Genomic DNA, 18,492 nt, shown 5'->3' with positions numbered 1-18,492 from the left:
TCCCTGGGCACTTAAAAGGTGAAGTTGGCAGAAAAGAGCTGAAAATCCACGCACAGAATGCAGTGCAGGGAAATTTTGTATGCACCATCTGCAACGTAGCTGATAAATGACGAACCGCTGGCTTTGTGGCTAAAATAGACACTCCACCTGCATTGCAGCTGAGAGATCGAAGCATCATGACTGGAAGAAATGAGGCTCGACACCCGTTTGCGGCTGCTGATAATGATGCAAACCCCATGCAGCATAGTTTTCTAACACCATGCAATAGGATTTTCCTTGCATCGTCCCTGGGCATCAAAGTCATCCTGACTCTGCGCAGATTTGAGGTGCCCAGCTCAGAAATCGACTCATCGCTCTTTTGCGAGGGAGAAAAATGATGCATCGCCCAGCAAACGGGAGGTGAAAATGACGCATGGCTTCCCTTGCGAAGAAGTAATCTACGCACCACTGCCTTTTACAATGCAAGCTCACCCGTGCAGATTTATGTTTTAATCTAACTAGGTATTTTGTGTAACAACAGCATTCTTACTGTTTTCCTAGGATTAAGACACTTATTCCAAGTCTAACACCAGGGCAGCCCCTACTTAGGTATACAGTATGTTCAGCAAACTGACACCAGTCCAGGTCTACTTCCCATTCATCCATGCAAGGGGAAGATACAGAACCCCTGGTTCAAGCAATGTTGCGTTTGGAGATTGAGGCCACTAGCGTCAGCCAGATTCTATGGTATCAAAACAGGCCTCCTCCCCCAAGATATTAAAGAGATACCATTTTGGCTCCAGGGCAATCTCCATGGCCACTACTCTCACCATTCTCCTTGCCACCTCCTTCCAGTAACCCTAGATCACTGGCCACCCCCACAACACATGGAAAAATGTCCCACACTGGCTGCACCATCTCAGATGTAAAGAAGTGGATGCCCTCCCCATCCAATGGAGGAGTGTTTCCTAAGTAGTATGTTCTATGCATTATTTTCAATTGAACCAATGCGAATCACGCACTTATGGCTACCTCACTGGGGCTCTTTGTGGCCTTCAACCATTCCTCATCCTCAATGGATCCAAGTCCCCCTTCCCACATGGCTGGCAGAGTCACCAGAGGGTCCGGGGAATTGCACAAAATTTTCTTACACACTATGGATATAGCCTTGTTTGGCAGGGGTTCAGTCAACAGCCGGTCTTCCAGTGGTGCCGCTGTGGGTAACTGTTCTCCGTCTATGATGTGGGTTTGCAGGGTGTGGACCAGTTGCATGTAGTGTAACCGCTCTGAGTACCCCATTTCATATTCTTGTCAGAGTGTAGCGAAGGACACAAATGCCTGCCCTCCGCATACATCACTCGGCTGTTCAATCCCAATCAGTGCCCATTTTTTAAACCCTCTGAGCTGCCCACCTCACCTAGCAGATCGCTGTCCCATAATGGGGTAATTCCCATCAGGTTATTGATCCAGTCCAAGCTTCTAGTGGCCACCTTCCATGCCCCAACCATCACCTGAGTGTGTACCAGCAAGGTCCTCTCCATGAGGGTACCCCCTCTGGCACCCATAATCACTCTGCCTATGTGGTATGCTGGTTCCACTCAATCGACATACACCCAGTAATTGACCACTCCTAACTGTGTGTGCCACTAATATTTGCATATGTCTGGGACCTTCAGACCCCCCGTAGACACCACTCTACAACTTTCTCAGAGCTATTCGAAAGGTGTAACAGTAGTTGGCTTCACTCATATTCAGTTTTTATGGAAAAAGACTGGCAAGACTTTCTATGGTGTGTTTTGTAAAATGTATACAATCCTAGGTAGAGTCTTCTTTTTAAAAGGGCTGTATGGCCCATCAAGGAAAGTGGAAGTGCTTGCCAATATGAAGCATCTCATCTGAATCATTCCAGCTGTGGACATAGGTTTGTATTGTAAAATGCTTGGGGAACTCTTGTGAAATATATGCCCAAGGGGAATATTTAAGAACCCCTAGTGCCACCTGAGCGTCCCTTTCTGTGATGCTCCAGCAGCGCTATGTCCTACACCGTATTTACAAGGTGGCGTTAAGCAACTTTTTGTGGCTTAACGCCACCTTGTAAATACGGCCCCTTCACACGCAGCACTTTGCGTGGAAGGGGTATGCAATGGGTGTTGCTGTGGTCGTGCCAAAGCTACACCCATTGCATTTTGACGCTGCCCCAGAGTTTTTGTAAACCTGAGGCAGCACCAAATACTAATGCCGCCCCAAGGGTGACAGTAGCAGGGCACAAGAAGGAGAAATGGTTTTATTTCTCTTTGCCTTTTGCTTTTTCTGAGTGTGCTGCATTCTGCAGCACACATAAAAAGAGTAAAATCACCACTTAAGATTGTTTTTGTGAAGGAAGATGTCCCTTCCTACACAAAAATAATCTCCCTCTCAACGCAGTCATTCTTGCACCATGGCTCATGGGTTGCTGTGTTGGCGCTCGGCTGAAAATTTAGTGCCAGCACTGTGGACAACACAGACGTGCGCTCTATTCAATTAAATATGGCACCCTGTGGTGTGAAAATGATGGAGTGCGGCGCTGCCATTATTGACGCAGCGTCTCACTTAAATATGGGCCTAAGTAATTAAAGCCCTGAAGCACCGTTGGGGCTGTGCATCTGAGAGACAGGAATAGTGTCTCTCCTGCTAATGTATATAATAATGATATATTCTAGTTAATTCAATACCAGGAGTGGTCGCTGACTATTCTCAAAATGTGCAGATTCGTATATATGAAGAGGTCAGGGCATGTAACATATAGTAACACATCATTGGTGTATAAGGAAATCCTTTCCTCCCACTCCTCACTAACTGGAATGCCCCAAACAAGGGGATCCAGTTGGACCCAGAGCACTAAGGGTTGAAGCACCAGGGTTAAACTCATGGGGAAGAGTGGACAGCCTTGTCTCGTGCCTTTCTGCAGGGCAAAAACCCGAGAGGTCAGCATGTATAAGGCAAACCCATCCAACAAATTTGTGGCTAAAACCAAACTGATTCTAGTGTCATTCAACACTGTCAAGCGCCATTCTGGTGTTGAGTGACCTCGAAGGGGGGGGTCCATTGGCATGAAGCACCCCACAGAATCACTAGCAGTTCAGTCGTGTCCCTCTATGTGACATGAAACCGGACTGATCTGGATGGATTATTTTCATATTAACCATCTGCAGCATGGTTGCTAAAACCTTTGCCAGTACCTTCACCTCAGATTTGAGCAGCGAGGTGGATCTGTACAACCCACACCCAGCCAGCAGTTTGTCCTTCTTAGGAATAACTACCACTGTGGCGACACGCTGACCTTCAGGCAGTATCATTTCCTGTATGGCTGTCTGGAACAGGTTCAGGAGATGCTGTCCTATTTTGTCAGACACCACTTTGTAGAAACCCTCTTAGGTGAACCAAGTTCCTCCTACATACAGCCTTCATACTCTTACAAACACTTTGTGGAAAGCTGACGTTATGTGATCAGTGAAACAGATCCAAGTGGGTAAGCCAACTATTCCATACTCTTTTCACTCTATGAACAACTCTTCATGGAGAACCCATTTCCTTCTAAGACATATGAGGTGGCCAAGCCCATTATACGGACACAGTTTGCCCTATTCTAAAAAGGCTTCACAGACAGTTGATCTCTGATGGGCAATGAACCAGACATAGGTAGGAAATTAGCATCTGCAAAAAGTTTCACCCTGTGCAGAAACCCTCCACAGAGAGCCCATTTGCTCTAAAAATCCCAAACCACCAAGATGGTAAAGACCCTACAATTCATGGCCTTCAACCTTTACCAGGAAACGTAGGGCCTAATAAACCTATTGTGGGCAATCAAGTTCATATGGGTGGCCAGGTACCTGGTTTGTGAGTTGGCAAATAGGGCCATCACCCATGTTTGGATGCCATATGCCTGTCCGCTGCAATGGGAGAGGAGAGACAGTGTTAGACTTGCCCTTGTGTATCTTTTCGACTGGCCAGGCACAGTATTAGTGCATGAATTAGGGGCACAGACTTATGTCTCACATTGTGTGAGTTCCTGCTTGCATACATGATTATATTGGTGTGTTGTGGCACTCCTTCCAGGTGAGTGTACAGCCTCAGGGGCACAGGAATTGTGTTATTTTAATGGCATTACAGTTCACCCGTGAAGGGTGTGTATGAAGTAGATGTATTTAGATTAATTTTCTTGTAACATGTGACCTACCAAAGAGCCATGTTTTGTGAGTTTCATCCCTTTGAGTGTGTTCTGTGCCATAATACAGGTGTTTTGCCCTGTGTGTAGCCTGCAAACCACGCCCCCCCCTCCCCTTGGGCATGGTACTCTTCCCCTGCCCAAATGGCTATTTGCAATATTTCCTGATTCACATGTATGTGTGTGGGCATCATGCAAAATGTGGCATAGTAGCTTAGGATGTAGAGGCATATTTGTGGATTTTGGGGTAGCCCCTGTGGCACGGATGTGACAGAAATCATCTTGCAGCCTGACACAGTACCACTGGGACATATAAACATTTTGCCATGACTACTAGATATGGAGCATTGGTGTCCTCAGCCACTGTGTTGACACTTGCAACATGAGCACACTAGCAGCTTGATACTATGATGCCTGCATTGGAGGGGTGATTGCTTATATGTTTGAATGTTTCCTTTACTGCACATGATGTATCAATCTTGACAATCTGCTAATTCTATGTGTGCTGTGGACTGCTGAACACATTGGGAGATCTAAAACAATTGAGGTGTGGAGTGTTACTCCTTTTATCACAATACTGTGTGAACCCCTATGGGGAATAAATTTGCTGTCTTGCCTCAGGTGTATATATTGCTGTATATGTGTGCCAATGCCAATATGCAATATATTATGTGGTGGCACAGCCACATCATGACACAATGTAAGGCCCTTCCACACTCAAGGATGCATTTGATACGGCTATGTTAACACAGCTGCTTAAAGATCCAACTGAGTTACTGAACACCACCTTATGAATGCAGACCAGGCACTGCTATACGGGAGCATCATTGACAATTACACTCACGTGGCACCAGGGTCTTGAACAGTGGTCCTTATGTGTTGGAGATGTGTATTGGAAGTTTGCTGTGATGCATGTTGCATGTGTTTTGCTGATTGTTAATCTATGTTTCCCTATCCATGTGTGGGGAGTGTTGTGCATGTACAGTTTGAACAATGTGTGTTGTGGGTGTTAAGTGATAGTGTTTATTTACCTACCAGTAGGCCATTTCCATAATGTCCATCCTGGAAGTGTTGGTTGATGGTGGAATGCTGGAAGATGTAGGCATCATACACACACACAGGATACTTGGCCAACACATTTTTGAATAATCCCTTGTGGACCACACTGGCCTGCACATTGATTGAATGTGTGTAGTTCCTGTACAGGTATTTAGTTTTGACAGGAGGGGCAAGTAGCACATTTGTCCATTCCATGGCACCCAGCACATGTGGGAAGCAGGAAACTGCATAAAACCCATGTTTGGTGTCCTGCTGTAGTTGCTGGTTATTGGGGAACAGGATATGGTGAGGAGTGAGTTCGATGATTGCATCCAACACAATTGGCAGTTGGGCTAACAGGAACAGATGGGATAATCCACTCATTTCTGCCACAGTTGACTGGAAAGTGCCAAAGGCCGACATGTGCTACACAGCCAGGAGCTTGGTCATGGACAGTATATTGGTTGGCCTATGCATCCTGGGTGTAATTGCTGGTGCGATGTCATAAAGCAGCTGTATGATGGACTATGGCTTCAGCCGGTAGTATGATGACAGTTTCCTCCCTTTAGTCAAGGATGGTTATCTGTTCGCAATAGATTTGCTCTCTCCTCCTGCGCTGCCTTTGTGGTTGGTGTAGTGGTAATGGAGGGTCCTGCAGTGAGGCCGGCAGTGCTTGACATTGTTGCTGTCTTCTTTTCCTCGTGCCTAGCTGGCGCAGTAACAGGTCCATGATTTTCTGGTGGTTGTCAGAGTGCTTAATGTGTGTTTTCCTTTTATACTCGTGCCTTTTCACCAGTTTAACGCCTGGTTTGACCAGTCCTTCTAATTTTTGCGCTAATGGGTATTAGCGCCGTTTTTCCATTCCACACATGTTTTTTTGTCAGGCTTGTAAATATATGCGTTAGGCAGCTAGCGCCATTTTTTAGTAGGTTACACCTACCCTGCATATGATTTTCATAAAAAGGTGAAGGGTTAGGCAGTGCCACTAAAACATTTAGCAAGGTTCAGGAAAATGGCATTGACAGATCTAGTGCCACTTTGTAAAATGGCCCCGATTGTTTGCCACCATTGCACCAAAAATTGTGGCGCTACGGCAGCGCAAAAACGTGGTAAATCTAGGCCTTTGTTTTCACTAAATGCATATCAGCAGAAGCACTCAGAATGCAATGGTGAGCCCTTCATTGGGAAGACAGAAATAAGAGCACTCACCTTCCTTGCAGCCTCTAATCCCACCCGTTTGAATTTAAATGGCATACTTGTCTCTCAGTCATCACTTAAAATCAAGGCCACGGGAAGTAGTTGGCAGGGGAATATCAAATTATGCAACAGGGATGACTAAATTAAGCATCAAGGAAAGGTAAACTCTGAGGTATAATTTGGCATATTTGTTTATTGTATTACTTCATTATTTTTGGTAATTTCTCCACTAGATAATGCTGTCTGGGCAAAGATTTCACCCGATTACTTCCAGTTTAACATTAGCAACCAAGTACAGAAATCAGCTGAAAAGATTCCCAGTTAACCTTTGTGACGGGCTATCCACTGCATATGAACACCTGCCACACGTTTAGAAGATCCGTTTGAGATAGAAACAGTCTTTTTTGTTAAAGACTGCAGATCATGCAGCAGATACACGACTACGTGGTAAATGCAGCAAATCTATTTTCATGCTAAAAAAGCCACAAAATCTTTTCACCAAATAGGTGATTTCTGTTTGAAGCCATAACAAGCTCCCTATACTGCATCTCCTTTGAAATGACATAGGTTTCAATCAATCAATCAATCAAACAACATTTTTAAAGCATGGCTTACCACCCAGGGAGTCTCAAGGCACTAGCTGGGGCACACAGGTCAGTTTAGGTCCTTCCTGAACTGAGCCAGTGATGAAGACTGCCTGACTTGGAGTAGCATTGTGTTCGAGGACTGCATGGCGAGGTAGGTGAAGGATATTCCTCCAGCCATGCTCTTCAGGATCCTGGGGATGGTAGCGAGGGCCAGTTGCGCTGAGTGGAGTTGCCAGGAGGTGGCGTAGAGAAAGAGTCGGTGATTGAGGTAGACATGTCCGATGTTGTGGAGGGCCTTGTGAGCCTAGTCAGGAGTTTGAAGTTGATGCATTTGCTTATGGGGAGCCAGTGTAGGTCTCTCAGGTGGGCGGAGATGTGACTGTGGTGGGGGATATCCAGAGTCAGTATAGCCTTGGCGTTCTGTATTGTCTGGAATCTTGATTGGAGTTTTTTGCTGACAAGTGCCTGGGTGACTGTTCTTTTTGCACGTCAAGGGTGTGGAAGCATGATTAGGAGACGGCATTGACTTGTCGGGCCATGGACAGTGATGACTCAAGAATGATGCTGAGGTTGCGGGCATGGTCAGTCAGAGGTGGGGCTGTTCTGAGGCTACTATGCCACCAGGAGTCATTCTAGGCAGAGATGGAGGGCCCAGGATGAGGAACTCCGTTTTGTCAGAGTTGAACTTGAGGCAGCTCTCCCTATTCCATTCGGTGACAGCCTTCGTTCCGTTGTGAAAGTTCTTTTTGGCCATTGATGGTTCGTCGGTGAAGGAAAGAATGAGCTATGTGTCATCGGCGTATGAGATAATGTTGAGCTCGTGGTGTCTGACGATCTCAGTGAGCAGGGTAATATAGATTTTGAACAGGGTGGGGCTCAGGGAGGATCCCAGGGGGAACTCTGCATCTGGTTTCCGTGAGCTTCAGGGTGAAAGGTGGGAGTCTGACTCCCTGGGTTCGGGCGATGAGGAAGGAGAGGATCCCCTCCAGGGCTCTGCCACAGATGTTAGCGTTGTGTAGTCTGGTGCACAGGGTAGTGTGGGAGACGGTGTCGGAGGAGACAGACAGGTTGAGGAGGATGAGGGCAGCTGTCTTGCTGTGGTCCAGTAGGGTGGTGGATGTCATCCGTGGCTTCTAGGAGTGTGGTTTTTGTTCTGTGGGTGCTTCTGAATCTCAACTGGGAAAGGTCGAGGAGGTGGTTGGCTTCAATGAACTAGATGAGCTCTGTGTTGAAAACTGTTTTTCGATTACCCTAGATGGAAAAGGGAGCAATGAGATTGGTCTGTTGTTTATCAGCTCTGTTGGGTGTGCAGAAGAGTTCTTCAGGAGGGGGTTTATCTCCACGTGTTTCCAGGCACCTGGAAAGGTGTGTTTGAAACATTTCATCATGCATAGTGGGTAGTTTAACCAACATTTTCACTGACTCGTATTGACTTATTGAATAATCTACTTACACTTACTTTTTTTCCTCCAGTTTTATATGGCTCAAACTCCACCCAAAGGTACTGCGGTTTACATATGCACCAGTTACATTATACAAGGTGGTGACAATTCTTATTTAGGTACGGAGCGATAAAGCGGACAACTCTAGCCGTAAGGCCACATCCTCTCGCCATACTCCGTAAAGACATACCACAGAATCCCTCATTATAATCAGCTAACCATTGTTTCAATTACTTCGCTTTGTAACAGTGTGTTCAAATGGTATTTGCAGTCCCTTTATTCCAAATGAGCAAATATTCCTGTACTAGTGCACATTCTGGGCTATTACTGTAAGTCATTTACTATACTATTACTGCATGAATTTTTAATGATTTCTGATGATTCCGCTATATATTCACCTCTGATTAAGTTTATGATATTCCATTTCATACCACAGGGATGCTGATATTGTTAATTTCTGTGTATTCGCTTTTCTAATGATAGCCTGAAACATATATGGGAGAGCGCAATTAATATGTCAAAATTGTCATACACGAGAATTTCATAGTCATCCTACTTTTCAACCTGATAAAAAAATACAGATTATAAACTGCACATCTGACCTCATGTCATGTTATACAACGAATGCAAATTATGGTATTTAATTGTTTTAAAACAGAAATATGCACGTATTTATGCAATTTGAGTCTACTTAATAGAACAAAATGCAATATTTTTTTCTGCCATAAAATATAATGCCATGTTGTGTCCTAGTTGTGACAGCTTGTAGTATTGTATTGCTCCAAGTGAAGGTTTGCAGCAATTATTATCGTTTGGATTTTAAGTTTGATCGGTTGTCAAAAATTGATACATATGTTATGTGGTGCAGTGGATTTGTAAGGTACAACTATTAACAGGTCCATGCATGTTATGACTCAAAATCTTTTTTTGGGATATCTTAGGTCACTGAATATATTTTTGAACCTTTTGTGTAAACCTGCTTTATGAAACATTGCTGGAATCATTCGTAAACGCAAGGTTGTCCAAAAGTAAATTACACTTCAGAAATAAACAATAATGTTGCCAAAGGCCAAATAAGGGTCCTTTCATTTGAACATTTTATCGAATATGTTCTGATTACATTTTATTGAAGAGTTTAAATTACTTTTAATAAGGTAAAGATGAAGAAATCTGACCGTAGATTGTGACCGAAATGCGAAGTAATTTGACTTAAAAGGGTTAGCTAATTTTCCCACGTTGCTGAAATGGCTCATTTTAAGAGCCTTATTTTTAAATCATGAAGGGCTCCTCTTTCCAGGCTCACATTGTGAACATTTACACATAAGCATTCCTACAAATGCAACCCTTCTAGATTGTTCTCAGTTATATCGTATTAAATGATAGCTGCAGACAAAAAGGAACGGTAGCGATTAGGTGATGAAAGGTGACATGACATGACACCCTTGAAGACTTGAGTACAATGAACTATGCATTTTGGAGACAAGGCTCCAGTCCATACAGTGGATTAGTTGTTCCCCTGTTTTTGGGAGGTACAGGCACCCGATGGCTCCTTACGCACGGAAACCGCACACAGCACGGAAACCGCCCTCATCTCAGTCACAGACGACATCAGAACCCTGATGGACAACGGTGAAACAGTCGCCCTCATTCTCCTCGACCTCTCGGCTGCCTTTGACACCGTCTGTCACCGCACCCTAATCACCCGCCTACGCTCCACCGGGATCCAAGGCCAGGCCCTGGACTGGATCGCCTCCTTCCTCGCTAACCGCTCCCAAAGAGTTTACCTCCCTCCGTTTCGCTCAGAACCCACCAAGATCATCTGCGGCGTACCTCAAGGCTCATCGCTCAGCCCAACACTCTTCAATGTCTACATGAGCCCCCTCGCCGACATCGTACGCAAGCACGACATCATCATCACCTCCTACGCCGACGACACCCAACTTGTACTCTCCCTCACCAAGGACCCCGCCAGCGCCAAGACCAACATACAAGAGGGTATGAAGGACGTCGCAGATTGGATGAGGCTCAGCCGCCTAAAGCTGAACTCTGAAAAAACGGAAGTCCTCATCCTCGGCAACACCCCGTCCGCCTGGGACGACTCCTGGTGGCCCACGGCCCTCGGCACCGCACCGACCCCCGCAGACCACGCCCGCAACCTCGGCTTCATCTTGGACCCTCTTCTCACCATGACCAAGCAAGTCAACGCCGTGTCCTCCGCCTGCTTCCTCACTCTCCGCATGCTCCGCAAGATCTTCCGCTGGATCCCCGCCGACACCAGAAAAACCGTGACCCACGCCCTTGTCACGAGTCGCCTGGACTACGGCAACACCCTCTACGCCGGGACCACCGCCAAACTCCAAAACCGCCTGCAACGCATCCAAAACGCCTCGGCCCGCCTCATCCTCGACGTACCCCGCAACAGCCACATCTCCGCACACCTGAGACACCTGAATTGGCTCCCAGTCAGCAAAAGGATCACCTTCCGTCTTCTCACCCACGCACACAAAGCCCTCCACAACAAGGGACCGGAATACCTCAACAGACGCCTTAGCTTCTACGTCCCCACCCGCCCCCTCCGCTCCGCTGGCCTCGCACTTGCTGCCGTCCCTCGCACCCGCCGCTCCACGGCGGGTGAGAGATCTTTCTCCTTCCTGGCGGCCAAGACCTGGAACTCCCTCCCCACCAGCCTCAGGACCACCCAGGACCACTCCGCTTTCCGGAGACTCCTAAAGACTTGGCTGTTCGAGCAGCGATAACCCCCCCCTTTTTTCCCCCCTAGCGCCTTGAGACCCGCACGGGTGAGTAGCGCGCTTTATAAATGTTAATGATTTGATTTTGATTTGATTTGATTTGATTTGATTACGGCTATGCTCCCACCCTTCTTCTTATGTTGCACGGTGGTTCCCCACAATAGGATAAAACAAATTGATAGTAATGTTTTTTTTCCGCAGTTTGCGTCTTGCTGTGCTGTGTGCAGGAAAACACATTGTTCACATGCTGTGTTTACATGTTACATACAAAATCCATGTATAATCCTACTTGGATACAGCGGCGGCTCCTCCACTAAGGCAGAGGAGCGTCACCCCACTAGACCTTAGTCAAAGGAACATTAAAATAATAATAATGCTATGTTATAATCATTTTATTTTTCCTGGGGGCAATGGGGTGAGCGGGGCTGAGCTGGAGAGGCCTGGAGGAGGGGTATGTGCACCATAATGTGAACATGTCTGTTGGGCCGGCCAAACAGACATGTGCACTGTGCATGTTCTCTACCTGATTGTATTGCACAGCTGAGATGAGAACATGCACAAGCTCCCACTCCCAATCTAAGCCCTGAAGCAGGCCGCTCAGACTAATCACAACGCTGCTGTCATGCTGGTGACAGCAGCATAGTGATTGACTGGGATTGGGAGCCTATGGGCTGACGGGAAGAGGACGAGGACAGACAGGAGGTGAATCGCATCTCCCAGAGGAGAAGGTAAGTGGGTTTTTTATTTATTTATTTTAACTTCCTCCCCCCACCCTGTCCCGTCCATCCTGCTCCGCCACCCTCATTCAGTGGCAGCCGCCACTGCTTGGATATAACACTGCATTTGTTCGCATTTTTGTCTACAGTGCTATAATTTTGGGATATGGTGCTGATACATAACAATGGCATGAACCAATGTTGATTTCTCTGATATGTTTTGCAGGAGCATGTATTTATGCAAAGAATTGAGGGCGAGTAAGTACTGCTTTGTATGTTGTATCATTTTGCAAATCTTTCTTTACCAATCCAGGGCTGGACTGGGAAATCAAAGCAGCCGTGGCAAATTTTGTCAGACCAGCCCCCATGGGGTGCGTAGCAAGCAAGCCTGACCACTACAATGGGGTTTGGTAGGTTCTCTCCTACCCCAGAAATTTTTAGAAACATGGCAAAAACGGTGCATTGTACAACACATTTATCACTATACAGTACATTCAACTGTGTTAGTCTTTAAAGCATAGTAAATGATGACCTTAGAGTGTACCAGGATACGGCAATCTTTATTTGGTCTCTTCATTGATTTGCTCACCATCACCCTCTAACATTCTCTCATCTTTCTCATCTCTCCATAATCCCTCTCTCAAATGTATGTCATTTCTTTTATAGCTCCTCTCTTACCAGCGCAGGGTGGAGCACTTTACATCACACACACATACAGAGACAATTAACCTGTTAGGTGCGGGCGTCGGCCACTGGCCGACGCCCACACACCCTCCCTGGTGCGGGTCACGACCAGTGGCCGACACCAGGAAGGGTATCAATAAATCCTCGGGTGCGTCGCACCCGAGGATTTATTATTTTTTTTAAACCCCCCCCGGGAGACACGGAAGCTTTGAGAAGGCCTCGTAAGAAAGGGGGAGAGTCTCCCCTTTCTTACGAGGCCTTCTCAAAGTGTTTCCTGGCCCCCGATCGCAGCACAGCTGCGATCGGGGGCCAGGAAACACCACTAGACGCCAGGGATTTCACTTTGGGGGGGCGGCCCCCTCGGAAAACGGGCCACCCCCCCGGGGGCATAATTAATAAAAAAAAAAAAGTAGGTGCCCCCTGGGGGGGGTGTGCGATCGCGCACCCCCCCCCCCCAGGGGATTGTTTTTTTTTTTTTTTTAAATAATAAAAAAAATAAAAAAAATGACAGGGGGTCGCCCGTGGGCAGGGTGACCCCCTGTGGGGGCAATTTTTTTTTTAGATGTTGTAGGGTTTCCCTGGGGGCCATTTTGGCCCCCAAGGAAACCATACAACAACTAAAAAAAATAGATCTATATATAGATCTATATTTATATATCTATGTAGATAGATATATCTATGTACATGGATATATCTATAGATATATCTATGTACATAGATATATATATATATAGAGGTAGATCTATATATACCAAAGAGATTTATAAAGTGTGCTACTCACCTGTGAGGGTCTCAAGGCGCTTGGGGGGGGCGGGGGGAGGGATAAGGGGCTGGGAGGTTCACTGTTCGAAAAGCCAGGTTTTGAGGCCCTTCCTGAAAAGAAGTAGGTTTTGGGTCTTGCGAAGGTGCGTTGTGAGGGCGTTCCAGGTTTTGGGTGCAAGGTAGGAGAAGGATCTGCCCCCGGTGGTGGTGTGTTTGATGCGGGGGACAGAGGCGAGAGAGAGGTCAGCTGAGCGGACGTTTCGTGTGGGGGTGTGGAAGGTGACTCTCGTTGAGGTAGGCAGGGCCTGTGTTGTGGAGTGATTTGTGTGCGAGGATGAGGATCTTGAAGGTGATCCTTTTGTCAATGGGGAGCCAGTGGAGGGATTTGAGGTGTGGAGAGATGTGTTCGTGTCGGCGGAGGTTGAGGATGAGTCGTGCTGCTGAGTTCTAGATGCGTGTAGTTTGCGCTTGAGTTTTAGAGTGGTGCCGGCGTAGAGGGCGTTTCCGTAATCAAGCCTGCTGCTGATGTGTGCGTGAGTGACAGTTTTTCTGGTCTCTGTGGGGATCCATTTGAATGTTTTTCAGTATACGGAGTGTGTTGAAGCATGAGGAGGTGAGAGCGTTGATTTGTTGGGTCATCGAGAGGGAGGAGTCTAGGATGATGCTGAGGTTGCGTGCGTGGTTGGCGGGGGTGGGTGCAGGGCCTAGCGTGGTGGGCCACCATGAGGGGTCCCAGGTGTTTTTGTGTGGGCCAAAGAGGATTATTTCGGTTTTGCTTGAGTTGAGTTTCAGGTGATTGGCTGTCATATATATATCACTTTTGTCAATATGTGTGTGGTTTCCCTGGGGGGAAAAGGGTCCGACTTGTCTAGTGGCAGTTTTAGTGCCATAAAGAAGCGCAGAAGGTTTATATGCCTACTGCAAAGAGCAAATCTGTATTTTATGTAAATAGCTGAGTACATTAGCAAAGTCTATGGAGAGATGAAGGGCACTTTTGCTGGGTGGTAATGAGGGAATCCGAGGAGGAGGGAGTGGGAGCACCAATAATGATTGTTGGACTGGGCGCAGGAGGTGCTAAAGACTGTGACGAATGGTATGTGACAAGGTGTTTTTTGAGTGTCTTGAAAGTACGTGCTGATTGAGGGAAGAAGCGCAGGTAAGGTGGCCTCTACTGTTGCACGTATCTCACACACCATCGATTTTGTGACTGTCTACGTAGGCTAGTGTTTTAGAGCAACAGTTTAGCCAATAGCAGAGATGGCATCTTGATGGATGACTGCTGCCTACACTCGGGTTATAGAGGACCGCTCTGACATAGGATCAGAGACTGAGACATCAGATACTGAGACAGCATCTGAGGGATAGGACAATGGCGCAGACTCTGGGAGTGATTTTTCAGTCAGAGGAGTCCCATTCGATAACTCCTCTTCCAGTACATTATGAGGGAGGTGATGAGGACAGTCCTGCTGTCCCTTCGCAAGCTGTTTGTGCAACTGGGTAATAGTGGGTTAGGTCAACCCAGAGAGCAGGTGAATGCGGCGGCAAGCAGAGAGAGAGTGCTCTCTTGGGAGCTCCCCAATTTAGTTCAGCCCCAAATTCCACCACCCAAATCATATTGTGGAGACATCAAAATTATCCATGGCAAAACAAACTGGTTTTGTAAGGCAGGCACCTGTGTTTTTGGTCCTGGATTCGGCGGCCATATAGAGAAACACACTAAACCCAAACATTTCTGGAAACTAGACATTCGGGGGAGTCCACAGAGGTGTGACTTGTGTGGCTTCCCCAAAGTTTTCTTACCCAGAATACCCTGCAAAGCTGAAATGTTGAAAAAAAACTCAATTTTTCTCGCATTTCTGTCACACAAACTACAGGAATATGCTGGGATCCACAATATTCCTACCACCCAGTGACTCCTCACCTGTCCTGATAAAAACACTACCCCACTTGAGTGCCTACACCTAGTGTCTGTGTCAGGAATGGATCACCCCAGGGTTAACAGCTGCCTCACGTAAGGACCAACTTTGACCGTTGTGTGATCTATTCCTGTCGCAGGCACCAGGCCTAACCACACAAGTGAGGTATCATTTTTATCGGGACACTTGGGGAAACGCTGGGTAGAAGGAAATTTGTGGCTCCTCTCAGATTCCAGAACTTTCTGTCACCGAAATGTGGGGAAAACTTGTTTTTTTAGCCACTTTTTGAGGTTTGCAAAGGATTCTGGGTAACAGAACCTGGTCAGAGCCCCGCGAGTCACCCCATCTTGGATTCCCCTAGGTCTCTAGTTTTCAAAAATGTACAGGTTTGGTAGGTTTCCCTAGGTGCCGGCTGAGCTAGAGGCCAAAATCTACAGGTAGGCACTTTGCAAAAAACAGCTCTGTTTTCTGTGATGTGTCCACGTTGTGTTTTGGGGCATTTCCTGTCGCGGGCGCTAGGCCTACCCACACAAGTGAGGTATCATTTTTATCGGGAGACTTGGGGGGACGCTGGGTGGAAGGAAATTTGAGGCTCCTCTCCGATTCCAGAACTTTCTGTCACCGAAATGTGAGGAAAACTTGTTTTTTTAGCCACTTTTTGAGGTTTGCAAAGGATTCTGGGTAACAGAACCTGGTCAGAGCCCCGCGAGTCACCCCATCTTGGATTCCCTAGGTCTCTAGTTTTCAAAAATGTACAGGTTTGGTAGGTTTCCCTAGGTGCCGGCTGAGCTAGAGGCCAAAATCTACAGGTAGGCACTTTGCAAAAAACAGCTCTGTTTTCTGTGATGTGTCCACGTTGTGTTTTGGGGCATTTCCTGTCGCGGGCGCTAGGCCTACCCACACAAGTGAGGTATCATTTTTATCGGGAGACTTGGTGGGACGCTGGGTGGAAGGAAATTTGAGGCTCCTCTCAGATTCCAGAACTTTCTGTCACCGAAATGTGAGGAAAACTTGTTTTTTTAGCCACTTTTTGAGGTTTGCAAAGGATTCTGGGTAACAGAACCTGGTCAGAGCCCCGCGAGTCACCCCATCTTGGATTCCCCTAGGTCTCTAGTTTTCAAAAATGTACAGGTTTGGTAGGTTTCCCTATGTGCCGGCTGAGCTAGAGGCCATAATCAACAGGTAGGCACTTTGCAAAAAAACAGCTCTGTATTTTGTGAAAAAATGGGATGTGTCCACATTGTGTTTTGGGGCATTTCCTGTCGCGGGCGCTAGGCCTACCCACACAAGTGAGGTATCATTTTTTTCGGGAGACTTGGGGGAACATAGAATAGCAAAACAAGTGTTATTGCCCCTTATCTTTCTCTACATTTTTTCCTTCCAAATATAAGAGAGTGTGTAAAAAAGACGTCTATTTGAGAAATGCCCTGCAATTCACATGCTAGTATGGGCACCTCGGAATTCAAAGATGTGCAAATAACCACTGCTCCTCAAAACCTTATCTTGATCCCATTTTGGAAATGCAAAGGTTTTCTTGATACCTCTTTTTCACTCCTCATATTTCAGCAAATGAATTGCTGTATACCCAGTATAGAATGAAAACCAACTGCAGGGTGCACCTCATTTATTGGCTCTGGGTACCTAGGGTTCTTGATGAACCTATAAGCCCTTTATATCCCTGCAACCAGAAGAGTCCAGCAGACAAAACGGTATATTGCTTTCAGAAATCTGACATCGCAGGAAAAAGTTACAGAGTAAAACATAAAGAAAAATGGCTGATGTTTTCAGCTCAATTTCAATATTTTTTTATTTCAGCTGTTATTTTCTGTAGGAAAACCTTGTAGGATCTACACAAATGACCCCTTGCTGAATTCAGAATTTTGTCTAGTTTTCAGAAATGTTTAGCTTTCCGGGATCCAGCATTGGTTTCACACCCATTCCTGTCACTAACTGGAAGGAGGTTGAAAGCACCAAAAATAGTAAAAATGGGGTATGTCCCAGTAAAATGCCAAATTTGTGTTGGAAAATGTGGTTTTCTGATTCAAGTCTGCCCGTTCCTGAAAGGTGGGGAGATAGTGATTTCAGCACCAGAAACCCTTTGTTGATGGCATTTTCAGGGAAAAAAACACAAGCCTTCTTCGGCGGCCCTTTTTTCCCATTTTTTTGGAAAAAACTAAATTTTCACTGTATTTTGGCTATTTTCTTGGTCTCCTCCAGGGTAAACCACAAACTCTGGGTACCATTAGAATCCCTAGGATGTTGGAAAAAAAGGACGCAAATTTGGCGTGGTTAGCTTATGTGGACAAAAAGTTATGAAGCCCTAAGCGCGAACTACCACAAATAGCCAAAAAAGGGCTCAGCACTGGGGGGGAAAAGGCCCAGCAGCTAAGGGGTTAATCATCCATGTGTAAATCAGTGTATAGAAAATGTAACATATGTCAAGGTGTAGGATTCACGTTATCCATACTGGTAGGCAGTGCTTGGCCTGAGGAAGCATAAAATTAGGATTCAGAACATAATGCAGTGTTTAGGGTTGACTTTACATATAACAATTCATTTCTACCCAAATAAATCCTTTACAGAAACATTGGTATAATCAAATACTGGGATAAACACATCTTTTTCACCTGACCAGGCAGTTGTCATGGATCACTCTGAAGGCACTTCATAGCTCACTGTGCTAGATTATGACTTACAAACTGCACATTAACAAAAGGATCTCTGTGACAAAAGCAGTAGCCCACTGAGCACTGCACATAAAGTAATGTTCTGTGTTTTTTACAGCAGGCATAATAACCCTCTCAGCTCCCATAGAGTAGGCAAAACTGCCACTAGACAAATCTCCAACCTCTCTCTCCAGCAGGTACATTAATCACCAGAATTATGTTGGCACTTATATTGTTGCCTGAAAACTGTTGGGTATACACAGACTTCTGCAGTGCTTTTAAAACTGCTACACTGTTTCAAAACCGGCCACCAGTAACAAAAGCAGCCCCCCACCCTTCCAGCCTCTAGGGAAAACGTCAGATGCCCGCTACAGACAGTTTGGCCACATACCTATCCCTGGCTCTGTCTTTAGAAACCTTGCCACATCCCTCACTGCGTTGATCTGTGGGACTGGGCGATGCCAGGTATCATTGTGTATTCTGAAATTACTCAATGCGTGGTTGGTCTCCCCCCTCCAATAATTTGAGAAATACTATTTGGCCTTGGAGCT

The sequence above is a fragment of the Pleurodeles waltl genome, chromosome 1_1 (assembly GCF_031143425.1).
Source record: "Pleurodeles waltl isolate 20211129_DDA chromosome 1_1, aPleWal1.hap1.20221129, whole genome shotgun sequence".
Lineage (NCBI taxonomy): Eukaryota > Metazoa > Chordata > Amphibia > Caudata > Salamandridae > Pleurodeles > Pleurodeles waltl.
This window is presented reverse-complemented; position numbering follows the sequence as displayed.